We start from the raw sequence: 12826 nt of genomic DNA on the forward strand, positions 1-12826 counted from the left end.
TCTACATCTTGTATTTCTACGTCCGTACCTCTCATGTGCCAAGCAAGATGTTTGATATATTTTTCCTGGCATCACATAATTGCTTATTAGAGATGGGCTGGGAGAACAAGTTGTCGTCCACACAAACGCACACGATTAAATAACCCATTTGGTAGTTTTATGTTTTTGTGTGTATTGTTGCACTTGGTGAGTAAGCTTCACTTTTAGTGTGCATCACAGTGGAAAAGGAGGTCAATTTCTTTCTTTTTTTTTTTCCCCAAACTCAACCGTTCATCATTAATCTGCAGCCCGTTCCAGCCATGATTAAGAGCCTCTCTTAGTTCCAGCAGCCACTGTGAACTCCACGCTCAAGCACACGCTCATGTACATTGCTAACCATTATAGTTGTTTTATGGAAAACACCATGTTACAGCCATCACCAAGTGTTTTATTTTATTTATGTGCCTAGGGGTAGTGAGGTTTTCACCTGCAATCTGACACACAAATACACACTTCAATAGGCATACTATAAAGGCAGACAACTTTTAAAACTGGATGGTTCTCAAACAGAATAATTTGGATTTCAATTAAACTTGCAACATCATGCCCAATAAGCTGCAAGCATCATGGGCTTTTGTGGCTTTTTCTGCAACACACTCCAATTGATTGCCCACCTTTCGGTAAATCATGTGAATTCTAAATGTTTAACAAAGTTTGATGGAGACATACTGACCATGGGAAATAATAGCATTTTCAGCCCATCACTCTTAAATCATAGCTGCCACTCCTTTCAATTTCTTCCAGGACTCGACTGATTCACCCGCAAATGTGTCCCATCTTTAACGTGTGAACGTTTTTGGAACTTTTACTTAATTAAAATATATGACGGCGCGTCCATCTCGTCACTTATGTTTACAATATCTAATTAAATAATTTGACTTCCGACTTCCATTCTAGTTGTTGGTATCAAGGTTCATGAATCAAAATAAAGTGTTAAAACACTCAACGAGTAATATTCAGAGCCATGATATGCAATTTAATTCCATTTTTAGTAGAGCTTTAATAGGTTGGTTAATATGCCCTGCTTTGTGCTTGCATACTCCTCGTAGAGAAACACTGCATTGGAGGAAATCATACAACAAGAGCTGGTCCATCTGCATTGAGCTACATCACTTTCAAAGCAAAGCCTTATTTCAATCAATCAAATGTTATTTGTATAGCCCTGAATCACCGAAGTCTCAAAGGGCTTCACAGGTGAAAAGAAGTCATGTTGAGACTTCTTTTGAAAAAAGAAGTCGTACAGTGACATCTTTTTGTTATAGGAACACACCAGCATCCCCTGCTCCTAGAAGGGGAAGGAAAAATTCCAAAACCCCCATTTGGGGAAAATCAGAAACCTTCAGAAGGAACCGCGGTTGGGAGGAGGCCCCTTCCAGGCTCAACAGGTTGAAGTGGATGCTTCTTGTACCGAATACAGATACACAATACAGATTACAGAAAACATATAGTGCAATGATATGGCACTTTCCAACAGTTTCTTTCTAAGTTATATAAAACTATACTAAATGTACTACTGCATGCTCGCGTAACCCCCGTTTGTGGTTGCGGCCGTGGTTCATCAAGCATCTCAAGCTCCCTAGAATACCTTCCCCTGCTGCTGGAAAAAAAAAAAATCCACAAGGAAGCACTATTATTTTTGATGGAATCTGAATGTGAATGAGGTCATCAAGTGTGTTGATACTTATACTCTGGTGGTTGTTGTTGTTTTGGAGACTGAGTGCACTCTAGGACGTGATGTGCCCTATTAAGGACTAATTTAGACCTCCTTCGCAGATGGATCAGAAAAAGATCAGATCTCAAAAGCCTCAACACTCTGGATCACAATCCAGCCTGACACTTGTAAAGCAGCGTCGTAGAGCAGCATCCAGATGCCAGCAGCACGTTCAGCACTATCTTTTACTCACAATAGACAGACAAACCTTAAAAGCACATCCTTTTTCAAATACCTATTTTGGTTTCTTTATATTGTATTACTCTTGGCGTTCACTTTAGAAACTAATCCAGTGGTCACTGAATTCTAAATTGAAAAATACAGTAAATTGTCATGAAATCTAATGTCAGAACATTGCTTCACAGTGAAACATCTCGAACTGTTAGGAAACAATGGATTTTAATTTTTCTCCTATGAACAGTTATAATTGTTAAAATGTTAGTTCGATTTTTGAAATATTTGGAAAATTATGCGTTGCATAATGACACTAACTACTGCAACCCACCTGAGAGTTGTGCAAAAGATTGACTAATACACCTATTTTACTCTGTTTATACATCATTTTACTCACTTGAAAATAATCTTACACTCTAAAAACCGTTGAATCAAAAATAACCCAAATTGAGTGAAAATCAATCTACTTGGGTTATTCATTTATCGCAAAAATTCAAGTCAAACTGAATAACTTGTAGCCCATAAAACTGCCTATTTATGGTTGTTTTTTTAAGTTATTCATTTTGACCGAATAAGACATTGGTCTGAAACTAACATTGTTTTTTGTTTTTTTTGTACAAAAGAAAAAACAATTACAAAACAACCTGTTTTTGTTTTCTTCATAACAGCTGACTTGTTGGGTTAACTATGTAACCCAAATAAGTATATTTGGTCCCTTTTAGAACCGAATGGGAGCATTTTTGAACTGACTGTTAGTGTAAAAATAACATGGATTTATCTGTATGATAATTTACTGACTGTTAGTGTAAAAATATGAACATTTAAGTGAAGCTTTTTTTTAATAATAAAATCTAACCTTTCATCAATAATACTGATCAGACATTGTCAGAGTCCTACTTTCAATGACAAAATAAACTGAATTTATGACAACCACTTCTTTGTTGGCTAAATTATTATGATCAGTAATTCTCCATTTCCATTGACCTCGAGTGCAGCTTGCGTGTAACCAAGAGCAGAATAAATGCAGAAAAGTATTAGTGTAGAAAACACCCGTGCGTGTTACTTCACTTGCGTCCTCGCACCCTCTCCACGCCGCTGGCGCTCCCACGGGCCTACGCCGTAAGGCCTGGAAGGCTTAGCAGAGTCGAAGCATTTAGTAATGGCTTCTTAATGGGCTTGTCGACAGCCACATTAGAGCGTGGTGCAGGCGGTGGGCGAGGCCGAGCAGTGATATGCCAAGCCAGATGCCACGCCAGCTGTGGCACTCGGCTCACTCGCTCACACTCTCATTTGTAATCACATTTCTCAGACGGATGGGTGCCATGTGCGCAAGAGCGCGCGAGCAGATACACATTTGTTGCCCTTTCCTAGCGCCTGCCAGGAAAGATCTTTTTAATCTGCCGCTCCACATTTCCTCTGTCGCGTCTGTCACCATCATCAAGAACCGCCCGAGAACATTTTACAAAGGAAATGGTCGTATTCCTCTTTAATTATTGGATGCCGCCGCCTTCTGTTAATATGTTGTTTTATCTTGTCCTGCTGTTTGGAATAAGAGGCTCTTAAGTGGGGCTCAAAGCTGTTTGTTTTGATTTTCTAATTGTGGATTCAAAGGGGAAAATGGTGTCTTCAGGAAATTGGAATTTGGTCCCCAAAAAATTAAAAAAATTAAGATTCACTGTGCAGCTGTTCTAATCCGTAAGTATGAAAAGCAAAATTCAAAGTCGTTTGCCGCTGTTAATATGAGTGTTAGCAATCTGTCATGACTTAAAGGGACAATGTGTACGATTTAGACCGTCCTTCATGTAAAAGGAATAAATTATTACAAATTTCAAAAACTTGCAAATAAGTGTTCTTAACAACGAACAGTATGTTTAAAATAAACAACAAATCGTAGGTCTAGTTGTCATTAAATTATATTACGGGGGAGTGGCACTCCTGAGGAGACTGCCGTGTCTGTTATAGCTACTGACTGGTAAATGCAGCACTTTCTGCGAAATGAAAAACGGTCTAAATCTTGTCCTTTAAGATATGAGTGACCCAGGTTTTTCCCAGATACGAGCTGCTGTCCGGCAGACTTTTTGCTTTAACTTGCAAGAAAAAATTGAGATACGGTGCTCTGTATTCTGGCAGTGGCCACTTTTTGCTACATCAAGTTACAGTTTACAGTCAAATAGTGAGGAAAACAAATTTAAAACAAAGCTTTGCCTATGGAAGGTCAGTTATCCTAATAAAGAATGCAAACCCTAGCAAATAGCAACAATGTTTCTAAAGGAAAAATTCTATTGCCAGTAAGTGGAATTTTGAATGCTTTTTCTGTGATGTTTACCATATTTCTCAGAGTACAAGTCGAGTTTCCGTTCCCTCATTTTCAACCTCCATGTTAGGGGGGTCGACACACTGGCATAACTCAAAACAGACCAATTTTTTCCACGTATCTGTTAACAGAGTGAATGAGAAATAAGTAAGATGTTATTTACAAATTACCTATATTTACTGAATTATCTTAACCAATTACAAAATTCATTTTGTAACAGCTACTGTATTATTAGACCCTCATTGGTATAAATGAGTACCAGGAATTGAAACTGAAAAAATATAAAAAAATGTCTTTGCGATTGAAAGAGTGAGTAGTATTTGAAAACTGCAGCATATAATCCTTGGAACTGTTGCATGATCTTATTACACCGATGTACCAAAAGAAGTGTCTGGTGAGGGAGCATTTCCATTAGTCGATCCATATCATAACATAAAGGTTAAGTACAACTTTTCACCTTTTACATGCAAAGCTGTAAAATAGCAATGATCTGCCTAGCGGTAGATGCCTTTATAAAAGGACCTGTACAGTAGGTGATGGGAGGAGGAGGAGGAAGCAAGGAAGGCTTCAAGGATACAAGTCATGGCAGTAAATATGAAAATGGGAGCAGGAAGTAAAAAAGAAAAAGCACAGCTTAAAAGCTTGGTAGAACGTGGGAGGAGTGATTAAATGACTACATGGATGATTGGATCAATTAATGAATGCTAATATGCTTGAGTGTCATTACCAAAAGGTCTTAAAGGTCTCCAGCAGGGGGCGCCAGGTGTTAGTGTGAATGGAACAGGACTTAGCCTTTGTGTGTGGTGACTTGTGCCTGCAATGATGAACCCAGAAGGTGATTCTTTGTTTCCACATCTGATCAGACCTTTGTTGCCACGAACCACATTTCCCTGCATCAGCGATGAGCAAATGTGATGTGGATGCATAGAGAATAATTTATGTGTGTGAGCTAAACGGCACTTGTGTGTGTGTATTGGCAGCTGATAGCATTTCACAAGTTGAATCCTTGAATATAGGCGACCGTCCCTGGACGCCGTATCGACAGCTGCCAATTGTCACTGCTCTGACTGACAGTGTTGTATTGATGGACAGTAGCCGCTGACAGAGAGATGGAGGGCGAAACAAAAGGGAAACAATTGGCGGAGAGAGCCAGAAGAGACGGCAGAAAGAGAAGAGGAAAAGTGCACGGAGAATGCTGACTGGGTGCTAGTGAAACTTTGTCAAGGTCACGGACAAAAGCAGAAACTACTACCTCGATAGGTCACCTCAATACAGTGTTTTCCCAAACTTTATTACAAAAAAATCTCAAGGCTCTAAAACTGTAGAACCAATTTTTGATTGTGGAAATAAATACGAACAAGCAACATAAAGTGCTTGCACGAGTGTACACATGCTATTATAATTGAGAATGTGTCTGTATTCTGAGTAGTTCTGAGTAAAGCCTTATTTTAGAAAGGAAAAAAAAAAAACATTTGCAATCTCCCAAATATGTTTGTAAAGAAAATGTGGTCCGGTGAAACCAACGCTGAACCTTTTGGTCAAAATTTTAAAGCACGGCGCTGACAGCACCATGCTTTGGCTCTGTCTTTCTACAGTAGCAACAGATCGTAATAGCTAGAAAGAAAGAAGAAATTCCGGAAACGCCCACTCCCACTTAAACACGAGTTACAATTAGGTTGTTTCCGTCACATTTTTTTACGTTAGTGAGCAAGAAGAACTACCTTTTCCTAACACCCGATTGAAGTATCTTACATATTCAGACAGTATGTGGCCGGTATGCAGCGCATGTGTATTGGTCATCATCTCAGGAAACTTGTGGCTAATTCTATTAGTGGGAGGAGAGCGAATTTAATGAGGGGAGACAGCTGTTGATAGAGGCTTCCTGTTGTGGTTGTATGTGATGGGGGAGTAATTAAACACGTGCTGCACTATTCGCACACCACTCATCCATCCGTCTGTCCATCTTCCTTGATTTTGGGTGATCACAGACACAGGTCTCATAGCCTACTTTTCACCTATGAAAATGCACACAGGAAGGGTCCTGGATATGAAAATTGTAAGGCTGATTTGTCTTCATGCTGTGTGACTGGCGGCGTGATGTTATCAGACTTCACATTTATACAACCATTTTCAGCAGTAAAAAGTTAATTTTGTCTTTTTTTTAATGTAGAATTAACTCATTAAATCAGAAAGAAATTTTTTTAAGAGTCCAGATATTCAATTTCAGGTCATTTATAATTCTTTCAATTTTTCTGCCGTGCATGTCTTTGGAGTGCCCAGAGAGTGCCTACACGGGCTTGGGGAGAACATGTAAACTCCACACAGGAAGGCCAGAGAGAAGTGGATTTGAATTTAGGTCCCTGAACTGTGAGACGGATGTGCTAATTACTGTTTCACTGAGCCGCCACTAGGTAACTACATATGAAGGTAATGGATTACTTTAGGTAATTAGTACTTACATAATTGAAAAAAACGGTCCTATTGAAAAGCAATATAAAAAAATTGCATGGATGAATGTGTAATTGTAGAGTGAATTATTAATGTATTCATTGCAGGCCCAACTAAAATTGATTTATTTTTTTATTACTGCCAGAGCTTGAAAAGCAGTTAATTAGTAAACTTTTTCACTGTTGGGCCAGTAAAAATAGTTCTTTGACATCTATAACTGTCACTGGCAGTGATTGAGTTCCTATTTACGTTTTTATGCCACATGCAATTATTCCTTTGTCGTAGTATAGCATTCACTCGTTTTCAAAATAGATTGTAATATTCCCGTCCCTTGGGGCAGTTTTGCATAATATCCCCCACATATAAAAGTGGAAGTTTTCTATCTGCTGTAGATATAGAATATAGCTGCAAGGAATTGGCTGCAGATGGGAAGCTGTGTGGGCCTTTTAAGTGGCGCTAAATGTCCAAATATATACGCGAAAATGTCCCAAAGCACATGAGCGGCATGTTAAGACTGTAATTGGATGGTTTTCCCCTTTTAACGCGAGGGTATTGTTGGCCGCTTGTGACGTAGTCTGCTTGATTGACGGGAAATGAGAGAGGAGGCTGGGCAGTCTGTCATATTGCTAATGTGATAGGTAAAGCCCCGAGGACACACACACAAATAACACCATGCTTGGACTTCTATCTATATCGAGCTACACACCTCCGTTTCTCCATATTTCCCTGTCTCAATCTCCTTCCCACCCACAATTCCCTGCATTCTCGCAACATCACTCACATATCAAAACACTCCTTCAACGTTGGATGGCGTGGCATTTTTAGCACAGGTTAATAATGAGAGGAGAGGTGTGTGACCCTGTCAGGAGTGTGAGAAACTGACCCAAAGATATCAGACAGAGGCCGAGACCCTCAGCCCTGAGGGCAGCAAGTGTGTGTGTTTGAGAGAGAGAGAAGGTTGACATATGTGAGGTCATTTACATGCTATTACCTTTCCATTGGGTTTGATGTGCCACACACACACAAACACACACACACATGGAGTGGCCTGGTGTGATGCCCCTGTCAGATGTCAGGATGCAGATGGGAAGGGATGGGGTGGCCCAGGTCTGTTTCCCCTCGCTGTTTCACACTCGCGCACACACGCACTCACTCACCTGTCTACCCCCCTTCGGTGCACAATTACTAAGAGAGTTGTCAGCAGACCCGTGTGAAGCATCAACTGTTTGACATCTGCCAAGTGTCTCCCCCCTAGCACACGCACGCAAACTATCGCCTCATTTCAGAACAACAGAGGATCTCCCTGTGATCAACGTTTAGACACAGTCATCATTTACTAGTCCCAGCTGCCAAAACAGACACACACAAACAGTAAGGAAAGTCAATTAGTCAATCTGTCACTATCATTAAAGACCTTTATTAACTGTCCAAGCAAGTAACACATGCTTAACTCTCAAGTGTAAGACGCAATACTCACCGAATCATTTCCATATCATTTCTCTAATTGTTTTCGATTGGGTGAGGAAATGAAATACTACAAATGATATGATGCCATTTTTGTTGAGTTCATAAATGTTTCTGAATTGCGCTTATTTTAAAAGTTTTCCTAATAATGATGAGAATGCAGATAAAGTATTATTGTTATACTTTCCCTTCATACTTACCCTTAAAGGGGAGGTCAGCTCATTCAACTGCATTCTGATTAACAAAATCCACTTTTTTTTTTCTATCTCAGGAAGGGGCCATTTCGTCGCTCGCTCTCACCTGAAAATGACATCAAAGCTCGGCACAGCTCAGGTCCCTGCTATTTATTTATATTTTTTTTATGTCATGTGATGTGATTAAGCTGAGTAACCTGAGCTCCAAGCAACTGTGATGTTATTTTCAGATGACACCAAGAGGCAAATGGCCACCCCCGAAAAAGGATAAAAGAACAATTTTGCTGCTTCTTTTATATTTCACTATCACAATATTAATCAAAATGCCGCATTTAGACTAGTGGATATTGAAATAACATAATTTTGGAAATAAAACTTTACGATTGACTTCTTCTTTGAATAAAGAGGAACAATTTGAGGAAAAAAAAGAGAAATATTTTCAATTTAATCCCTGTTTAAGTGAATCAAAATTGCTGCACTTAATTGTAATGCTATAATAAGATCCTAAAACTAAATTATTTGAAAAGTCTATTCTGTAATGTTACAGTGTTATTTTACTTATTTATTTGTTTGTACTAGAAGTATGGCTGAAACAATAGAGGCAAGCCAATCTTGTTCTTAGTGCGTGTGGTAAGTGTGTTGCGTTCAACTGCACGCATACATCTGCTGTGATCCAGACAGACAAGCCTCCATTTGTCCCACTTTCATACAAGATAATGAAGCTGTCATTCGCAGACAGCCAGACAACTTCATTGGATTGTTTCAAGTGCGCAGAAGACTGCTTGGGGAGACACACACACAGAAGACACACACTCATGCTCATACAGTACATATGCACAAAACTCTGTGAGCGATCCCCTCGGCCCCTGTTCAAGCATATGTCAAATATAACCACCTATAGAAACTGAGATTGTTTGACATATGCACTGTAACTGAATGGCGGAGACACAATTACACATGCACGTCCTCATTTTTTTTTTTTAACATGCAAACAGACAAGGCAGTCATGATAGCGACAAATATGAAATCCATCAAATGGTGAAACCCTCTGTGAATACTTGTCTTCTCTTTACAAGTCAATTTCATTTCCTGTAACTGCGAACAAATCTAAAGAGATTGCAATACAGAGTATAAACAGTCAATACACAGGCAAAAAGGAAAACAGGTTCACAAAAAGGAAATAAGAAAGCAGCCAGGGCACATACGAGTATATTCAAATAAGCCATGCAAGTTTTCGATGCTTCTTTCTTAAACACATTTAATGATTAGGATCATTTTCAAGCTCCTCCAGAGTTTGCTGATGAGCTAATCATTCGAATCAGAAACACGGAAAACACAGCAGGATACCGGGCCTCAGGGTTTGACATTCATTCTTTGACGCAGGAGTCAGAGACCCCCTTATAGAAAGCAAAATTTCCAAGGTCCTCCATATCAAATGTTTGCGGGAACAAAACAAAACAAAAATCGTTTATGCCAAACATCATCAACAGATTCAGTTTGACAACACTTATATTTGTTACATTTAAGCTATACTGAAGTTTCAAAAATAAAAATTGCAAATATCACCCGTCCTTTTAACAAACCGAGTCAATTTTCCCCAAACAGGTTGCTGACAGTTATTTAGTCTTAATCAGCATTATGAAATAAAACTCCCCTTTAGCTTTGCTGGCTTCATCACCTCGTTAGCAAATAATTTTATACACAAAATGCATTTTGACAAATTTCAAAATTATTATAATTTTTTAAATATATTAAACTGATCTTTTTTTTTTTTAGACACTTACACAATTTAATATCAAAGAATGAAATTAACAAAGTAAAGAACCAATTAGCCAATCTTGTTAAAGAAACATATAGGTGCTACATCAGAGTGTGAAAAACTCTTAAAAAAAAAAAGGCAAACTGTGCTACGCTAGCAGTTTATCAAAGTGCTCTTCGCTAACTTTAGCACTGGTAGCACTGATGCGACTAACTTTTTCACTCGATCGCAGGCTTTCGGAACTTATAGCAAGAGCATATTTTCTGACGTACAGTATATTTGTCTCATTTTGTGCACCGTAATGTATATTTTCTAAATATTTTATCATTAAGAAGAACAGTCTACCACAAGTAGCGGATAGCTAAACATTAGTTAATTTACATGTAAGAAGATATTTTAAAAAAAAGTTTTTCCTTTCATGTGAAACATTTTTTTCTTTAACACAGAAGAAGCACTGCTTCCTACATTTCCCACAATGCAATTTCTCTTCGGCGTCTCCTTAAGAGACCCCCTGGAGCTACTGAGGAACTGCGGGTCTTTCATCAAGCCTTGCAATAAAATTGAACTTCAAAGGGGAAATCATTAGTTCAAATAAAACACTGGAGCTAGCGATTGGAACGGATCTTTAAAAGTTTAGTGAAGTGCGGCACAATGAACACATCAAGACCGACACAGCCGGAAGCCCGAGCGTGAAGTGTCTGTGTTGTGTGAGCAAATGAGAAAGAAGAAGGAAGGCTGTTAACTTTTCTGTTTTATCCGATCAACCACAAACCCACTCATCTCTGTCTATTCAAAGACGACATAATTACTGCTTTGAGTATTTAGCTTCATAATTTACTCGTTCTGTCACATTATTTACAAGCCTTTTCTCCGTCTTGGGCTCCCGGCAGGGGTTCGCCTCTATAATCTACTCTGTTAGGGCCGATCCATATTGCAAGTTATTATCACTCTCATTTGCTTATTAAGTGCTCCCTTGTTTTCTTCAAATAAAGCTATAATTAGAGATTCAGCAGCTTGAAATACTATCTTCTCTTCGTAGAATCTTGGCAGGGATGAGAGAGAATCGTGTTTTATCACACTCGAGGAGTTAATGAGGATGTGCGCAACTTGATACTCATGCTGTTTGTAAAAGCGAGTGCGCCAGTGTGTGTATGTCTGTGAGAGAAAAAGTGTGTAAAGCGGATGTAAAGAGTCTACACACCGCTGTTCAAGTGGCAATTTTTGGAGATTAGAAATACGACCGAGATAAATAATTTTCAACTTGTTTCCAACATTTATGTAGCCGATAAGCTATTTTACCTATTTTAACCTATTTTAGAGAGAAGAGAAGTGAAAAGACCATCTGTGCACACTCTCTCATAACTGGGATGCGGAATAAGTCACATTCAAATGCATGCAGCAGCAGAAAGCATTCCAGGTCTACAAAACTATTTTGCCTCAAAATTTACAAGAACAATTTCATTGCTTGAGGCCAATTTGCCCACTCCTAAAGAACTCTTAATAACTAATCGAAGGTTTCGGTAGTGTATTATTCACAAAAAGTTTGCATGTTGTCAGGGGGTCTCAATTTTTGCTCTCCAAGTGCTCTGGAGAAACTTTCGGAACACAGGATATTTTGCGACATTATTCGTGCTTTTGTTCAAATACCTGAACAGAGGGAACATACTATCGCTTACCTACAGCAGACCTAACAGAATCTGGATTTGAGCACGTACAATTTGCAGTAGTAATATAAATGAGCCCAAATAAACTAGGTCCATTTAAGTGGATAAGTTTGAGTGTCTTGCAGGTCACTATAAGGTCTACTCTAAGACACGTGATTGGCCCCCGGCATGACAATCGACCAATGAGGGCAGTAGGTGTAATCTACTCCCGCCCCAACTCCCGCTTCTTATTCACACCTGGACGGCCTCCTTCGTAAAACATGCAGGCTGTTCTTGCTCCTCCAAGACAGAGGGGCAAAGACGTTCACCAAACCGTTGGAAATTTCTTACCTAGATTTCTTTTAGAATAAAAGGGTACGAGTATTTCAAGTGTAAACTCTCATTGTTATCATGTTTGATCATATACAGATTTGACTTTAATTCAACATCCGGGTGCTGCTGGTATAACCGTGGCTTGATGGAAAGGGGTAACTGTTCAGTTACTGTATATGGTTCAATAATTTAAAATGTTAATAATTATGTGTACTGCAGTAGTTCCATGGCAAGTACATTTATAGTTACCTCGTTTGTCTGGCATCCAGGAAACCGTCACAGCACGTCTCTCCGCAGTATAACCCCCCCCCCAAAAAAAAATCCGTGATGCACTGAGGTTGCGATGCAAGGCACAAAGTAGCGAGGGATCGCTAGTACCAAAAAATTGACATTTAAATTTCCATTTGAACAGTTTCATTTGAGACTCATTTAGTTAATTACGGGGTGTGGGCCAAGAGAAAACATTTAAGGGAGTCGATATCCTTATTTTGTATATTCTGAGCTGGAACCTAAATGACTTACAGTAAGCACAGTAGCCTTTTGTACCTGAAATTAAAAAGAATCTCCAGCCTCTTAAGTTGGAGTTCTCAGCTTTGAGAAACAATCAAAGAGGCTTCCCGAGGATGGCCCACTGATCCGTTCTTACCTTCTTGTGACCCCCCCTGCGGGCCGGGCCCCTTCTTTGAGTGGAGTACATTAGGACACGGCCCAGCGCCACTCTGATTACATATGCTAGCCGCGCTAATG

General features: G+C 39.3%; 1 protein-coding gene across 4 annotated transcripts in view; it reads left to right on the plus strand.

Moving 5' to 3' along the window:
- The window catches only part of spata17 (spermatogenesis associated 17), a 37693-nt gene extending 34945 nt beyond the window's left edge, over positions 1–2748 (plus strand). The window contains exon 11 of one of the 4 annotated variants that reach the window (XR_015865443.1): positions 1089–1115. The gene's annotated coding sequence lies outside the window, so the exon portion shown is untranslated. Of the gene's footprint in view, positions 1–1088; positions 1116–1301 lie in introns of those variants that run through there. The other 3 variants (XM_088413610.1, XM_088413611.1, XM_088413612.1) reach the window with 3 other exon arrangements.
- The last annotated feature ends 10078 nt before the right edge of the window (positions 2749–12826 follow it).

The sequence above is a fragment of the Hippichthys cyanospilos genome, chromosome 4, assembly GCF_059441005.1.
Source record: "Hippichthys cyanospilos isolate Australia breed blue-spotted pipefish chromosome 4, RoL_Hcya_1.0, whole genome shotgun sequence".
NCBI lineage: Eukaryota > Metazoa > Chordata > Actinopteri > Syngnathiformes > Syngnathidae > Hippichthys > Hippichthys cyanospilos.